The 18,747-nt window shown below is 40.5% G+C and overlaps 1 protein-coding gene across 2 annotated transcripts in view; it reads right to left on the bottom strand.

Annotated features, from left to right (window-relative positions):
* Positions 1–18,747, bottom strand: part of tenm1 (teneurin transmembrane protein 1) — a 398,797-nt gene that overhangs the window by 327,007 nt on the left and 53,043 nt on the right. The gene's annotated exons all lie outside the window — the stretch shown is intronic.

The following is an 18,747-nucleotide window of genomic DNA, read 5'->3' as shown; positions in this document are numbered from 1 at the left end:
CTGACGACGGCGCTTTAATATCCTGTTTCCTTTCTTGGCAGCGATTCTGTTCTCGCAATCAGTTCTTTGTGTCTTCCTCCGTGCCGTTCGCATGCTCATTAAACGCTATAAGGTCACGCTAGCCCCGCGCGCCCGTCTCCACTCGCTAACCCCGCGCGCTCTTCTCTGCTTCTTTGGCCGAACTCGCCTTGACAAAACTTTCGATCCATCATTATAAAAACGATATAATGGCTCGGCGGAGAAACCTTTTTGTTTATTTTTTTTCGTGACATTGCGCTTCATCCCTTGGCTCTCACGCGGCCTAGTTTGTAGTAGCATTTATGTCTAACATTCATGCTTGTCTTGTTCCGTGGCAAGGACAACGGCAAAAAACGCTATTTCAATGTCTCGTTTGAAAGGTCTAAAATGCGTTTGATGTACTTAGGAGCGGAACGTAGCTCATTTAGGGCGGCGAAGTTGAGCGATTTTACAAGTGGAGAAAGTGGAGTTTTATTCGACAAAATTCAAAGGTTGGTTTTTGCCTGCACGTTTTGATGTTTCGACTGGTTTTCATCGAGTGCAGTGATTATTGTCTGGATAAAAGGTTTGAGAAGTTCCAGGGCCAAGAGCCACGGGCAGTAATTTTCATCCCGCCTTTGCATAACACGCAGAGGTAAGAGAGCGTCAAGTGAGTGGAAGCGCCAAGGACACGCAACGAAAGTTTTACCACAATTAACCAGGAATTTGTGCCAAAAATGCATTTCCAACCAATGGAGAAAGTGGATTATTTGTAACGAGCAATGTATTTCTGTGTTTAATTAGATTCCACAGACCTCAAAAGGTTGAAACATTAGGCAGAACTTAGTAGGAATGGACAATATGTACAATTTTAGATAACATCGTCAATATTGTTTTGATGATATGCAAAATGTGACTCTCGAGTAAATCGTTTATTGTAAAAAATGCTACCAAAAAAAATGTGTATTGTAAACTTAGTAAATAAATCTAAGTTATCTAAGTTTAAATGCTCACTTCTTGAGGTTTGATCCGTCACCCGCCCCTCCCCCTGCACAGCTGCACGCTCCCTCTTCCACAGCTGGACAATGCCCTACATCTGTTCCTCTTCACTTATCTGCCCCGGACCATCAGCTCCCCACTTCACCTGGATTCACCCATCCCCCCGGCACACAGTCCCTCTGCCAACCACTGACTGTCACAGCAGCACAGGTGAGGAGTGAGCTGAAGAGGATTAAAGTGAGGAAGGCAGCAGGACCTGACGGCATCAGCCCCAGGCTCCTTAAGTCCTGCTCAGATGAACTGTGTGGAGTTATGGAGCATGTCTTCAACATGAGCCTGAAGCTGAGGGTGGTACCACAGGTCTGGAAGACCTCCTGTCTTGTACCTGTGCCTAAGACACCGCGCCCCAAAGACCTCAACAGCTTCAGGCCAGTGGCTCTCACGTCCCACCTGATGAAGACACTGGAGCGGCTAGTCCTGGACCACCTCCGCTCCACCGTGAGCTCAGCCATGGACCCGCTGCAGTTTGCATATCGGTCTGGCATCGGAGTGGAGGACGCCGTCATCTCCCTGCTGCACCGCTCTCTCTCTCACCTGGAAAAGCCTGGCAGCTCTGTGAGGATTCTGTTCTTCGATCTTTCCAGCGCCTTCAACACCATCCAGCCGCTGCTCCTGAGGGACAAGCTGGAGACGGCTGGTGTGGAGTATGACCTGGCAGAGTGGATCCTGGACTACCTCACAGACCGACCCTAGTTTGTGAGAGCCCGGAACTGTGTGTCTGACACTCGGACCTGCAGTGTGGGGGCGCCCCAGGGCACTGTCCTCGCGCCCTTTCTCTTCACCCTTTACACTGCAGACTTCAGACATGACACGGACAGCTGTGTCCTGCAGAAGTTCTCTGATGACTCTGCCATCATCGGACTCATCACGGACGACGATGACGCGGAGTACAGAGGACTGGCGCAGGACTTTGTGGACTGGTGTCAGCGGAACCACCTCCTCATCAACGCGGGGAAGACCAAGGAGATGGTGGTGGACTTCCGCAGACACCGCTCTGCTGCCCCCTCACCAGTGAACATCCAGGGACGGGACATTGAGAGAGTGGACTCATACAAGTACCTGGGTGTTCATCTGAACCACAAACTGGACTGGACTCATAACACAGACGCACTGTACAGGAAGAGCCAGAGTCGGCTCTACCTCCTGAGGAGACTCAGGTCTTTTGGAGTGACAGGGCCACTCCTGAAGACCTTCTACGACTCTGTGGTGGCATCGGCCCTCCTGTACGGTGTGGCCTGCTGGAGCAGCAGCATCACAGAGAGGGAGAGGAAGAGGCTGGACAGAGTCATCAAGAAGTCCAGCTCCGTCCTGGGCTGTGCTCTGGACTCGGTGCAGGAGGTGGGGGACAGGAGGGTCCTGGCTAGATTCACATCTATGCTGAACCATGAGTGTCACCCCCTGCAGGACACTCTCTCCGCTCTGGAGAGCAGCTTCAGTGAGAGACTGATCCACCCTCGATGTGTGAAGGAAAGGTTCCGTAGGTCTTTCCTTCCTGCTGCTGTCAGACTTTATAACAAAAACTGTTAGTCCTGAACACTCGCAATACTGACCTAACCTAATACTGATGTGCAATTCTGTCATATGTGCAATTACTGTTGGAATTCATGTGCAATTCATGTGCAATTACTGTGAAATTCATGTGCAATCTATGTGCTGTCGTGACACATATTCATGTGCAATTACTGTCGGGATCACATGCAATGGTATTTATTTATGTATTTATTTATTTGTCTATGGGAGTTTTTATTTATTTATAGGAGATCTTCTACTGAAAGTGTTTTTCAGACTTCCTATAAGTGATCTGTTCTTCTGTATCTACCTCTGTATCTACCTGCGTTGCACCAATGAAATTTCCCCATGTGGGACAATAAAGGAATATCTTATCTTATCTTAAAGGTGATATTTCTGAACCTTTGTTTTCCACATTTTGTCTGATAATTAAACCTCAACTAATACTTTTAAAGGCACATTTTAACTTATTTCTGTTGGATTATTGTCTGAATATTGGAATCCTTAAAAAATATTGAGATATTTTTCGTTTTTGTCAGTATAGCACACCCCTAGATCTTAGCTTAGTGAGTGACTTGAAGTGGAGAACGTTGTCAAGGGCCAAAAAAAGATTGAAAATGTCAAGCCTACAGTTAATAAAAAAGCTTTTCATTTCTAGACAGTGCACATTTTAGGCAGAGGCAAGAGTCTACTCATGTATGTCACATGTCAAGTATACTTTGTCTTCTGTTACGTTTATGTATCTTTTCTTGTGGGGGTTCATCACCTGCTTGTGGCCATGAAGATGTCCTTTCTTTGCCTTGAATATTTCACAGTATGATATTACACTTTTATCTTTAATTTATGGTGTTTCAAAATCTGAAAATATTTCTTGCAGTAGAACATTCCAGGAAAAAAAATTAAAATGCCATGAAGACAATCAGGTAGAAAAACCCTAAGGCGTTTTTAAGTTGCTTAATGAACTGCAGACTAGAAGCAAAATGATTATTATGGAGACCCTAATGTGAAAAATCAAAACAAGATTGATAACTCATTAAATATTCTGTACTAAACTAAATTTGCTTTATAAATATATGGCAAAGATATATTTAGCTTAAGATTGGGACCAGGACAAAACCTCACTCACACTTCTTCCTGACTTCTCGTTTATGTTCTAAACTGATACTAAAGATGTGATATATAACTTTTCTAGTCTGTTTTTTTTCACCATGGAGATGTCATTTCTTTGACTAGAACATTCCACGGTATGGCTTTGGAATTCTAACTTTGATTTATGCAATTACAGGTGTTTTACTGCTTTAAAAATACTTTAGGCTGCGTTTGTATTTAATCTGAGCCAAATTTAGTGCTAGTGTATACACAATCCTGTACTAGTCCTGGTTTAGTTCAGTTCCAGGTTCAATCCAAAATTTGAATATGAAAGATGAACATATAAAAACATCAAAACCTTGCTGTCTGGCGTCTCCGTGAAGACAGAAATGTTACATAGTGCACCTTTAAGCTATATTACAAATCAAATCAGCTATAGGTTTTCAGTCAAAAGAACACCACGCTCTCGCTTTTGCTAGTCACCAACTGCATGAATGTCAAAATACATTTCTGAGTTGTTTCCACGGAAAGGGAAGTGGCGGCGGTTGCATGAGATGGTCAAATTATTATTCAATCCGTGAGCACGACCTTCATGGCGTATCGGAGATGTATGAGGATTTGCTGCAGTGACCCCCCGACGGAGAGGACAGCCAAAAGGAAAGGAGGAAAAACAACAACTAATTAGCCTCTAATATGTACAGTTCACACACAAACACACCCCAAATGTACAAATGAACCAGAGCAGGCAGAGGAGCCTCTAGGGACACCTTTGTACGCACATCAATCAGATTTATAAATAAGCTATCGATCAAGCCCTTTGAAAACACGTTACGGTACATTTATTATTCCGTGTGATATAAGTTACCGCGGCCCTATAGGTATTTCACATCCCTGTTCAACTAACGCGAGCGCTCGGATGAAGCCCCGAAGTAGCAGATGTTCAAACATGTAAATCTTTCATTTTTTAAAAAGTACGAATGCGTAGAAACTGTCGACTCGGGAGCGCAGACAAGAAAACCGACTCTCCAAAGTAATTCGAGCCAGAGAGAGAATTTGTATTTCCCCCTTGATACATGTCGGTGATTTGTTCGGGCTGCGACTTGACTGTCTGCTCCAAAAAACCAAACAATAGAATTATGACTTGTTCGAACAGAAACGGCGTCTGGGAAATGGCCACACTCAAATTGAATTCAAGAGGCACAAGCTGTGGAGTGTAAATAAATTCCCGCCCAATGAAAGTTCCACAGAAGGGCGCCGCGTTTCCAGCGGACGGATCACGTGACTCGTTCGGTTTTTACAATTAATTTAGTCCTTTACGCTTATTTGGATACAAGAGGCTGCCGAAAAGGAAACGGAGATAACGGAAGGCGGCCGGCGCATGCTAATGGACGCTTGTGTCTGTTGGCTTCCTGTTCCGTCTTAAAGCGACAGTAACACGTTGTATTTATTCAACTTATTCCAACCACAAAATGTATGACTATGAATATCCTCTGAGGAAGTTAGTTGATCTTTTCCAGAGACAGAATTCCCGGAAGAAACACGAGATTGGATGCAAGAGAACAAGACAGGGCAAGATTTTGACATTTAAAATACACACAGTAAATAGAAAGGTTCAGTTGATGATTTTTATGGTCTTGATTTCATTGTAGATTTTAATTTTTTTCCCGAACTGCAGCTTCTCAAACAGGCGTTACTCTTCTGTTTTTGTCTTTGCCAAATGGAAATCCATAAAAATAAATCCCACAGGATCATGTGAAAAACATTGTCTGATTTGATTGACACTCATGGATTATATTTATATTCTCCTCGAGACGCCATGAAAAAAGTGCATTGCAGATATTGTGTATTTTCACAATTGGCCAGAAGGGGCGCAATGAATGCCTTCACTTCCTCTTCCTCTTTTATTTTGATGGGACATTTCCTCTTGTGCTGCAGTCTTAGCATTAGCATTAGCATTAGAATTATTATTCTTTAGTCTTTATTCTTTAGTCTTTATTCTTTCAACTTTATTCTTTAGACTTAATTCTTTAGACTTTATTCTTTAGACTTAATTCTTTAGACTTTATTCTTTAGGCTTTATTCTTTAGACTTTATTCTTTCTGCCACAACTCGGGTATTTTTGACCCCTGAACATCAATGAAAAGTTGCGGGTCACAGAGGCTCTCTCTCTTTCTCCCTGCTCAGGTCTGCGTTCAGCACGATCTTGCAATTTGTCAGGACAAACTACTATTTGAACCGCAAACTACACAATCATCAACGGTAAATTACTGAGAGTCGTTTGGTATGACGCAAAACGCAGCAGAAAACATGGACGGGCGGGAAGGCGGTCGCGCGGGAAGGCGGTCGCCGGCGGTCGAACGGTCGGACAGCTTCTCAAACAGGCGTTACTCTTCTGTTTTTGTCTTTGCCAAATGTAAATCTATAAAAATAAATCCCACAGGATGATTTTCCACGTTTGCACAATCTTGTGGCACGAGAGTTTGTCCCATCAACAATCCGTGTCCAGCTCGATTGATATCTTACAAATGAAGGGACAATTTGACCACTATATTATTGATTCAAATCCAGTCCAAGAGTGCGTGTTTAGGTTTCCACCCGGGATAAGGGCGTCTGATGTAAAACCTTTGCACATGAATATGAAACAGGAAGTAGTCTATGGTTTATGAAAGGTCCTTTTTGCACGATCAAGAAATCGAAACATTTCCTTGAGCTAAACTTTGAATGATTTATTGGGTTTGACAGACTTTCATCAATTAATACTTACTTCTACTCTTAGTGCAGACGGCAGTAAAATCATGGTGAGAAATAAACAGGACTGAACGAGTTTGGCAAAATATGTAATGGCGTTTTTTTGGAAAAGTTGTAATTAATGGTTTGATGGTGGGATTCTGTTCAAAGTTCACATTTGAAACCCGCCCAGTAGCATTAACATTCGAGAGACGGCTGAAATCTGAACCGCTAAACTAATCCAAGAAACCAGTGCTTTTCAGAGCTTGTTTGTAGAAGTCTAAACCTCAGGGTTAGCAGCTTTTAGACAGAATGAGACCGGCTAATTAGCTGTTGGCAAATGTGCAGTCCTTGCGTTGCTAATTACAAATACCCAAATAACAATTTTGATTTGATGGTGTTGTATCTTGCAGCCCTTTTAAAAATACTTAATATATTTTTAACAGACCCACAATAACATAGTAAAAGATTAAGGTGAGACACTACAGGCCAGGTTTGTTTTGGTCAGTTTGCGCTCTCCTTGAAACAAGAGTTTAATCTGAACCTCGAGATGTTTTCTTATTTCATTTAATCCATTTAAATCGTACAGAAGGATTTGTTGATATCTAATTCAAAGCCTGATTTATTTAATGTTTTACTCCAGCCAATTTTCAATGAGATCTAGTGTGACAACAAAACAAATCAGGAAATTTAAACCTGGCAATTTGAGCTGTTTTTACACCTTAAATGCCTTATTTATACATAAAAAATATATATTATGGACATTTCTTACATTTATATAAGTAAACTAAACAAGATTAAAATGGATTTATCTAAATGTACGACTGTTTCCCCAGTGCCTCGCCTTAATACACACAAATATACTCTAACTTTCTTAACCTTAGGGGTAAACATAGCAGTGCCTAACCATAGATCTATTATCTTATTGTACCTAACCTATATTGGCTGACATGTCGTCCTGTGCACTGCTTTAAGGCTCAGATTGCTAACTGGGGATTTCTAACTGTTTGAGGCAATTTAAAAACCTATTTTCTCCTGGCCATTATCTGCAGTGCGCGGCGTGAAGACGGAGCACGCGGACATTCCTGGTGTATTCATTTAGCCCTGTGATCAGACACTTAGAAGACAGGCAAAGACTTAAAAAAAAAAGAATAGGCGTCCCGCGGCCAATCACGGCCCAGTACTGGCCCGGGCCGCGGTAATTACACAGGTATTTGCATTTTAGCAGAGAAAGTTATCGCCCATAATGAGCGATAAGGCTTTTGGTTGGGCTGGTGTTTGCCGCGCTTTGCCTTTCCAGCTCCGAAAGGTGATGTATGAAAAGAGCAGCCATGTAAAACCAGGAGGCTGTCTGCCGAGTGTCAATCCCGACCGAAATAGAGTCGAAGCACGAAAAGAAGATAAGGCGAAATGATAGACAAGAGGCAGAAAGTAAATCTCCAACTGATTAAACTAATGGAAACGTGGGCAATTAATTAGCATCTCATTATAAGGCAATGTTGTAACCCAGATTATACAGCAAGTGGTGTGTTTTGTTTTTTTCAATCCACGCATCAGTAACTCAAACGACTGACACTAATAATGTTGCCTTGGTAACCTTTTAAAAAACATACTCGCTTCTAAACTAAAAACTTAAAGGTGCACAATGTACATTTTCTGGTAATAGTGACACTAATGCGCAACACTTATTTATACCGGAAAACACTTGAATGTTCATCGGTATTCGGCATAAGTCACACGTCAGATCTGTGGAGAGACAACCCTATTATAAGTAAGAATGCAACGTTGCCATCAGCCAAGCAATAACATTTCCTTTAGATTTGTGTGGCCCGTAGGCTTTATTAGACAGGAGAGGACAGGGGGACCTTCCATATTAAAACTTACTAAATATATTATGCACTTTTATGTATGCCTTTGAATGGTTCACGCATCTACAAGGTCGTATTATTAGCACTTTGCTGTTCGTCTAAATGTTGACAAATTACATTTTAAAACCCTTACATTTGCTTATTACCATAAATTGTTCTTGTTTAGCTCTAAATGATACTTTTCTGAGCTTTTATTGCTGATTTTGATGAATAGAAAAGAAAAAGGTGACTTCAAGAACAACGTTTCCGAGCCTCAGAAGTGCTATTTTAAAAGCTTTATGGATAATTATTGCAATCAAACTTCAACTGTAAAACTAAAACTTGTATTCTTTATCTATAATACTAACGCTTAGAATCAGATAATGAGTGCAAACAGTGGGTCACATATATTCATTTTTTTCCCTTTATAGATCTGCATTTCATGGCGTAAACTCGTGTAACTCACATTCCGATTACTTGTTAACCTGTCACTCTGTAACTCATTTCCTTCCTCAATCGAATCAATTATTTCTCACGTCGAAGCTAAACGACTGAGAAGTAGGCGAAGTGTGAGACCTCACGCAGTCTTCTTCACACTTTAAACCTCTCCACATGTACATATTATAATACCCTCCTCTGAACCATCACATTACTTTCCATTGACCTCTTAATCCCCTCATTTCCCCGCTCTGTAGATAGACCTGCTTTATATCCACGTACGAAGAACCTCGGCGTAGTCCACCAAATCTAATTCATCTAGCGAGGCCTTTCTGCACGCCGCTGATATGAAGAATATCAATGTGAAAATAACACGTGCAGGATATCCACGGATGTGTTGAGTGAGATTGAAATTATGCGGCAAACGGCTGCGTAACTACACCATGTGACCTTTATGGTTAAGGCTAGGCTATCAGTTTGATCAGTTCAATCATACATGGGTTTTGTGTAAAAAAAAATATCTGGTGAGAAAGGGGGCGTGACTTGCTGGCTTAGTAACCTTTAGGTAACCTTTTGGTAACCAGGTGTTGTCAGACTGTCAGGAATATCAGTTCATTTGGTGTTGATTACATTTAATAAAACAAAATGGTGGAACATTCCCAGAGGAGGAGTTCAGTTGTTTAGTACCGTATTTTCCTGACAATAAGTGGCACCCTTTTTCATGGTTTTGGCCAGGGTGAGACTTATACTCCAGTGCGACTTATATGTGATTATTATTCCGCATTTCACATAATTTTCACCTCTGACAACCACAAGAGGACGCTCTAGGCTCTAAGCGACGCAGAAGAAGAATTGGGACTTCCTCTACCTCCGGAGTTTGCGAGGAAGAATAATTCAATGGATTTAGTGATTTGGGGTAAAACAGATGTTTTGGTAAACTTGTTAGCATGTTCTTTATGCTATAGTTATCTTAATAACTGTTCATATGTTACGTTAACATACCAGACACCACAGTTCTGTCTGTGCGTCATGTAGCTGAAGGTGTTAGCGTTAGCATACGTACACCTATTCACCATGTTCTCTCATCTGTTATTATTAAATTACATTTCAAGATTAAATGTCTGTTCTTGGTCTTGGATTTGATCAAATAAAGTTCCCAAAAAATGTGACTTATACTCCAGCGTGACTACATATGTTTCTTTTCTTCTCTATACTGCATTTTTTGTCTGGTGCGACTTAGTCAAATACGGTAGATGTACTACAGTATGTCATTCATCATCTACTGAGGTGTTTTTGAGCAATAAAAACACCTTTAATTTACAATGTATATATGTAGATATCACTGTTGTTCTGAGTGATGTAATTCAGGATTAGCATCAAAATCGAAAATATCTCACTGTATGTTGGAATTGGTTTTAACTGAAGTACTTAACTGACTACAATTGACTAGCAGATCTTAAAAATGTTTCTGAATACCTGCAAAAATATCACTGGGACAGAATTAGAAATACTCTTTAATACATTGCTATTTTAAACTATGCATTTATCTCTGTGTGAAACTGCAAACTCGGTGATGGCAGTATCCCAAAACTACAAAGCAGAAAATAAATCACACTATTATGTCTGACAGCTAATCTGAGAAATACAATTGTATTTTGCTAAGGCATCCCTCCATATTACTGCATGGGCTTTGCCAATTTATTAGATAGATAAAGTGTTAAAATGCTCAATTTGGAAGTTACAGACATAGAAGTAAAAGATACAGGTTTTATTTCTCATTCATTTGTGACAGTATCGTACATTATTCTCAGGACAATTTGATCAAAGTCAGTTATACTTTCATACTCAATTAATTATAGTGTGACGATGACTACATTATGTCCAAGTTACTCTGCTCTTGTGTGTATCATTGTGTCGACATAAACTCCGGCTGAACCTCGCTCTCCTTTCTTCTGCCAATCTCTGTGTCTCTGTATTTGTGTTCAGCGTCACTCTGGATGTTGATGTTTCCTAAAATTGTCTTCAGGTCTGTATATATATATCCTATATATCCTTCCTCACGGGAAGTGCCAAACTCGGACGCACAAAACACAAAAGATATGGACTTGAAAGAGGCTAGAGACAGACAAAGTGTCACTGTGAATGAAGTCAATCCTGTTCCTAATCTATTTCTCTCTCTGAAGATATCTCTCAAATCTTCACAAATCTACAAGTGCCGACTAAATTGACTTGTCAGCTTCAATTGGTACAAGAATAAGAGTTTTACTACTACTTGTATTAAACATATTTCCAAAAGCAATGAACGTGTCCGTAGCTGAACTCTATAACACATACATATATAACTCTTTTTATACCATCCATTTTCTACCGCTTGTTGCCTTTTGGGGTCGCGGGTGACTGGAGCCTATCCCAGTGACTTCGGGCCTTAGGCGGGGTACACCCTGGACAGTGGCCAACTTATCGCAGGGCCAACACAGAGACATAGACATTACAGACAGTTCACTCTCACATTCATTCACTAGGGACAATTTTAGAGTTACCAATTTTGCCTAACACATGCATGTCTTTGGACGGTGGGAGAAGCCGGAGAATCCGGAGAGAACCCACGGTAACACGGGGAGAACATGCAGACTCCACCCAGAGAGATCATGTGATGTTGGTCTGGTCCGGGACTCAAACCCATGATCTCCTTCTTGGGAGGCAAGAGCGCTAACCGCCTTTGCCACCGTGCACCCATCTTTTTATACCTTTGGTCTTTATTATTTTGTTTTATTTGACTTTATAATGAAAGTCAATTGAGGGATTCGTGCTCAATCCACAAAACTACAAATGCAGTATTTTATAGGACTGTAGTCGATTACATTTAAAGATAAATCACTTGCCTTCTTCTTTCTGCTGTGGTGAATATAAATCCTTTGAAATCCCCTCAACCGTCGTCGGAGGGATTTTGTCTGGGAATCGTCTGAACGACTAAAGGTTTACAGCCCTTGTATTTTAATAAACTATTGCTTTCTTAACTGAACCCTTACGTCAAAAGAGAGACGTTTACAATGATGCAAGTTCCTCATAGCTTCTAGTTCATTAGTTATGGTGTAAATGCATGTGGCAGCAGTTAGAACATGTGGCATGAAACGGGCAGCTGCTCAAATTTGGCGTTTCTAACAAACTAAACGTCTTCTTTCCTTATCTGTTTCCCCCTCGAGTGGCTGTGTCTCACAATCTCCACGTATATACAAGCACCGACTAAATTGACTTGTCAACTTCAATGGGCCCAGGAACAAAAGGATTCCTGCCAGTTTGAAGCTGACATCATTAATGGGTTTGTGACGGGGGGCAGCTCTGAAGACAAAGCAAGAGCAAGGTCGGACTGACTTAAAATGCACTTTCATTTTTGGCAGGGAACAGAGCTTTTTGATTCCACTCCCACTTTTTTCTTTTCTTTTTTTTTTTGCGACCAGCTCTAACTTTCATTATCGGCGGGAACAGAAGGGTGTGAGGGACTTTGTTGTGCTGATGGAGAGAAATGTGACATCCATAATGCATTTCCTATTAGGGGATGCCACGCATGGACACACCTGGTCACGTGTCGGGGGGAGACGGACAGGAAGAGGATGAGAATAAATGGACTATTGGCTGTGGGGAGGCAGAAGAAAGGTCTTAGTAAAAGAAGAGGTAATAAACGGGTAAAGAAGGGGCACGTTCTCCCGAAACGAAGCTGGTTTGAAGAAGCAGAGGACGCGAACAATCCCTGAGTGTGGAGAAGAAGCAACCGAATACTTTGACTAGTGGGCCATGGCAAAACTCAAAATATATATTCCATGGACAAAATGTTCAACTAACTTGAGTTTTGTTGTAATTAAAAAGAATATATTGGTTGGTTGCTTCATTTTAAGCTTGTGTACCAGACTTTTTCATGATAAATGAGTACATTTTGTGTTTACCACCAAGAAGTATCTCGTTAAATGACAAAATCAGCCCTCGGCAAATACTGTCTACATATAAAGTACTTTGTCTCATCAGCACGGAAGTAAGAGCTGAACGCAGTGCTTTGATTGGTCGTGCTTGGGTGGTACCCTCCAGTTTCACTTTGCCGTCTGAAAAAGAGTTTTAAAGCCGCGTACAAGCCAGAAAATTCATGGTTTTGAATAATAATGATGCGCCAAATGGTTTGTGAGGCCGAGGGACGAGTTACACAAGTATATAAACCTATACAAACCTCATGTACCCCTGCTTTAAGTTTACAATTCCTACGCTCCTTGTTTACTCTCTCATCTTGTTAAAAGAATCTCTATGAACGTTTTGGCGTCTGATTTCCACGCTCTATTCCATTCTCTTCAAAGGTCTGGGCTTAAAGGAGACACCAACATCAGAAGTGCTATGTCTATGAAGCCACCAGCATCATAATACTTTTATTGCTCCTTTGTAGCCGGAGTTAGACTTTCTTCATACTAGAACGAGACAAAAACTTCCTAATCTAACTCCACCAAATAGAATAAAATAGCAAAGAATATTCTCTCGAAACGGATTGTTCAAAGTGACAGAGGACATGTGACAAAATGAAATCCACATATAAACCAGCTTCCCAAGTGCATTGTAGCGGCAAAGCCAAATGCTTCTTTGAACATTTAAATCCTCTTCTCTCCTCATTTCGCTCTCTTCTTTCTCTCCATCCTCTTTTCCCTCTGTTGCTCTGTCTCTCTCTGTCGTTTTTACCACAGCTTTATTTTGACCCTGGACAGAGATTTGACTGCCTCATCTCAAATGGTAATAACGTGGGTCCATATGCACGCAGCCGTCACAAATTGATTGGTTTGTGATGCTGGAAGCACTTTCCCTCTCTCTCTCTCTTTTCTCCCTACACATTCGCTCTGGTCCTCGCTCGTCCGTAACGCAGGCTCCATCCATGTCAAATCCCTTATGTCGTTAAAACAGCACCCCTGGGCGCGTCTCCACCCATCCCAAACATCTAAACAATGTTATGGTTAGGACTTTCCAAGGGAATAAATATTGGACTTTTTTAGAGAAATGCTTAGTTGTTGCTATAGTGTTTTAAGCCTTGTTTTTTACGCCACATGTTGTATTTCATCTACTGCTGTTTTATGTTTTATAGTTTGCTTTGATTTGATTTTACTGGTGCTATTATTTAGGGATTAGAACGATTTTGTTGTCTGTTATTGTTTTGTGTTTCTGCATACCGTATTTTCTGGACTATAAGTCGCACTGGAGTATTAGTCGCACCAACCAAAAAATGCATAATAGAGAAGAAAAAAACATATATAAGTTGCACTGGAGTATGAAATGTGGTTGCAAGTGTGAAAATAACAAATAATATCACAAATAATTCCCTCCGGAGTATAAGTATATAAATATAAGTATAAGTCGCACCCCGGCCAAAACTATGAAAAACGACTTATAGTCCAGAAAATACAGTATACATCAATTCTGAAAATTGCTGAAAATACATGTTTTTTGTGTGTGTGTGATTTGTATGAAAAATTTGATTTGTTTCTTTTTTAAGTGTATTTTTTGTATTTATAATATGTTGATCTATGTATTCTTTTGCTATAGAGACAGTCCAAGGAAATACTGTTTTATAATTTTCTAATAAAGTATGTGCTACAGTGTTGACAACCCTTGGATATACAGTCATATTTTCATGTAATGCAGTTTATGTTCCCAGGTATACTTTATTTACGATGCGAGCGCTACAAGAATTGTCCTATTACATGTGCCGTACAGAAGAGTGTCATACGCTGTTATGCACAGACTTCTCATGGGAACTCAATGTAAATATATGAGCACTATTTCCAATCCTTAGAAGTGCACTATGTAACTTCTATGTAAGGGTGGGCCATGTATATATAGTCTTTGCATTAGCTCAATAACACAATTCAGATGCTATTTTAACAAGGCTTTGGGAATGAGCTAAAAATGTACTTGCGAGCGGCTTGATTAAGGTTCAAGTATCTCACAAAATGCGAATGGATCGTACAATTTACAACATAAGGGCAGAATAATCACTTTTAAATCTGTGTATGATTTGTTCAAAAAAAAGATGAAAAGAAAAGTGAAAAACGAAAAATCCAATAATTTTATCGTTATTCGTCTGGTGAATCAAAAACAAAAAAAACGTCGGTTGTTTCTTGTTTTCAAATGGAAAATCCTTTGCTACAATCATACAGAGATTATTGTACACTCATTGTTATATTACAGCAGGCGTTTCTGTCATATATCTCTTCATAAAGGAATATCTTATCTTATCTTATATCATATCTGTCATTGTGATGCTTGATATTCAGATTTGGCATCCAAAACAATTGCGATAATATACATTTTTCGATGTACCGCCCAATTCATGAAGATACTGTTGCTCAGCCAGGAATATTTCAAGGCATGGCCATAACTCAAACCTATATCTCCATGGAGACAAGCGTGTGGCACCACCAGGCCAAGTTACAGGACAGATCTGTGGAAAGGCAACCCCCCTCACAGGAAGAACGTATGTTTTTCAAGGTATTTTTGAGTATTTGCAATAGAATAAAGCAAACATTATAAAGTACAACCTGTAAAAAACATGTATACTCAAAAGTACGTTCTTGATTCATTGCAAGTGTCAAAAAAATTGCCTTCAAATCCATCTCACCAATTGTTCTTTAGGTATCTTGCTAAAATACAGTGAAAAGCTGGCACAAACATAACCTTAGGAGAAATCCACCGATTTTCCAAATTCGTATTTCCTATTTCGCAGCGAAAGTTGTTGTCCCAGCCATAAGGGATTCACAGCCACATAAGGAACAATGATAAAATGCTCGTCTGCACCTCTCTCCTCTGTCCTCCATCTTTGTCTTCCAGCAGACCTGTATCACTGTTTCCTCTCTGCTGCACTTTCCCTTTCATTTCACTCTAATTACACCATTACATTATCATCCCTCCTCTCATTTGCATTGGATCTTTTCGGCCTAAATCTCTCCTCGCCTCCCTTCTCGCTGCGCCACTTTGTCTTCGCTGCTGAATAATGTTCCACCTTGTTTTATTTTTTCCTATTTCTAACCCAATATTTTTGTCTTTCTTTCTTCCCTCCGCACAGACAGACAGTGCCCTTGGGATGGGCTGGAGAGCGCTGCCTTTGTTTATGTGCACCTCTAACTAACTCTCCATCTGCGGGGAGCCCGGCCGAGCCCAGCGGTGCAAGACAGAAAGCTGGCGCCATCCCAAGATGTGCTCTCTCCGGGTCGGCCCACTAGCTGCACCCCCGCCTGGCAAACTTTCTCTTCCTTGCAGGCTTCGGTCTCACCCACAGAGGTGCTTGTCTACTACTAGTACAACCGCTACAGTAAGCAAATCCCGACCTCTGCTATTCTTAGTCCTCGGAGTCGCACAAGCAAAATATTTCAATGGATAAAGATAGTTATACCTGCAGTCTGAAAACAAAAGTAGCATTCTTTCACATTTTGTATTGTATTGGGTTGTATTGTTTCTGTTAGTTTACAGGTTTAGCTTTAAAGTTCAACATGTAACTTTTCTTGTGGGTCGTCCGTCACCTACTTGTCTCCTTTGATGTGTTATTGCTTGAAAGGTTCCAGACTACGTCATTGAAGTTATATTCTTACATATGTTTAATTCATTGCTAAAAACATGCATTCTTACTTTATGGGGAGCTTGCCTCTCCATAGATCTGACCTGACACTTGTCTCAATAGAGATACATAAGTTTTGAGCCAAATTTGGTCAAACATTTCAGACAAAGTCACAGCATTTCTATGAAAACAAGTAGAATACAGGCCGTGCATGGGAAAAGTTGCACTGTGCACTTTTAATTTACTTTATGCTTGGGCTTTGTAATTGATGGATCCAGCTCGCATGCATTTACAAATTACCGTAAATTGGCCGAACATATTCAAGCTTATTTAGCCTTTAGATTCTATGCCAAACATTGATTAATTATAATTTTCTAGTTGGTGGCTAATGCTCATTCTTCCATAGAAAATATATTGATGCCTTATTTAGCCACTGGTTCATGGTTTAGAACAGGGCCGTATATATATTTACAATCATCAAAAGTGTTCCAACAATCCTTTTAAAAGTCTTATAAAAGCCTTTTTTTTCTTTTAACCTGTGTCACCTTCCGTAAAAGCTCACTTCACAAACTTCGACAACAGTATGTGTCTTTATCTGTTCTTCAAAGACTTACAAATTTAAATTTAAAAAAAAGGAAAACATATTTTAAAAAATATATATAAAAGGACAAATTGCCTCAGGGTGTAACTTAAACCTCACAGACTTTGAATGTCATGTTGTTTATGCTTGGTATTTAAAGGTTTGGGTTTCTTCTCTTAAGAATATAATACACTGTGAATGTACCAAAACACAGGAAACAGGAAATAATAAAAATATACATTTACTTTGTAAAGCGGTTACGACTTGTCTATTCATGGGTTTCAGCTTCCTGCGCCATTTTGAGAGTTTTGACTATTAAAAATACAAAAAAAAATACAATTGAATGTATTTGGTAACTGTTTCCATTATTTATCACCCTGAAACCTTCAAAAACATGGGTAATTAATGCAAAAGCAGCCTTAGTTCAGAACATTAAAATGCTTATCAAAAGTTGACTTGTGAATTTGTTGTATCTTTGTATTTGCTCATTTGTTTTCATAGGATTGAACTATAGGACATTGGTTAAACATACGCAGATATTTTAGAAGCTGAAGATCTGGATTTCTTCTTGGTCATATGCAAACTAATTAATTTGCCTTTCAAAGTTGATATATTTAAAAGCCTGAGGTGTAGACAGGCAAAGTAATCCATTATATATAGAACAACAATGACTATGAAACAATGAGCTGGGAAGGTCAAATCCCTCTGCACTGTGGTTTGCTATTGCCTCACAACAAGAGTGCACTTTTAGCCGGACCACGTGGGCTTTGTCTGAGTGAAGTTTACATGTTCCTTCTATGTTTACAGTTTGCTCTCACTTTGGGTGGTGGGCTTTCACTGAAAACATGTTTCAGACCCCGGATTATGCCGCGCACTACACGGGCGAGATTGTCGACTGTGGCCAGAGAAGTAAGCCACAAGATCGAGAAGTCCTAACCTTGCAATCATGTTCAAAAAAACTTGCCTTACCCATGGAGAAAATTGTAGATGATGAACACAATTTAAGCCTGTCTACGGCACGATTTTGGCCGTCTGCAGTGAAAGATTTCTGATTGTGCGAAAAATCTTGTGCGGTGGTTTGAAACGTGGGTAGTAGGTCTCACAGTAAGACAGGGACGAAGATTAACCTTAGAACAGGGGTGTCCAAACTGTGGCCCGGGGGCCAAATGCGGCCCTCAGACCAGTATTTGTTGGGCCGCAGGCTTCCTGCTAAGTTGGCCCAAACAACAAAGAGTAGTACTTTAATTGTAAAATATGTTATACCAACCTGATATTAATGTTCCAAGTCTTATTAAAGGTGTGGAGGCTCATCCAAACTATGTCAGATGCAACATTTCTAATGGATCACTTCATTTTTGTGTGTCTGGCCCTCTGCTCCATATACATTTCAAAATGCGGCCCTCGGTGAAAAAAGTTTGGACACTCCTGCCTAAGTCGAGGTGTGATTGACATCAACCGTGTTTGACATTTTGTATGTATCTTGATTGCAGAGTGAGCCCTCCTCTCACTGCGTCCACGATCCTTCTCTCTCAAACACGTGACCAGCAGTAAACACAAGCGCTCCTCAAAGTAACAGCAGAAGAGCTCAACTGTGAACAGGACCATAATCTCCCATTTGTTTTTCATTTATTGCCTCTTACGAAGAAAAATCACAGCATGTAGCACAAGCCTCATCTAACTGGTAAAACTACTCTGACTTCACCACATGGAGCCTAAACCCACATTTGCATCCTATTTGAATCCTGCTTCGTAGCAATGACTGATCCTGCGAGCCATTGTACAGTGTGACCGTGCGCGCTGTTTTATGACTTTAAATTCACCCCTTCTTGTAGACATATGACAGTGAAAACCAACGAGAACATGGGGAATATCATAAGCCAAAAGTAATGCATCTTTACGTTATGTTCCCTTTGAGCCTCACAGTG

The sequence above is a fragment of the Eucyclogobius newberryi genome, unplaced genomic scaffold (assembly GCF_026437365.1).
Source record: "Eucyclogobius newberryi isolate DKJ021-1_F unplaced genomic scaffold, fEucNew1.0.hap1 SCAF_11, whole genome shotgun sequence".
Taxonomy (NCBI): domain Eukaryota; kingdom Metazoa; phylum Chordata; class Actinopteri; order Gobiiformes; family Gobiidae; genus Eucyclogobius; species Eucyclogobius newberryi.
This window is presented reverse-complemented; position numbering and strand designations above follow the sequence as displayed.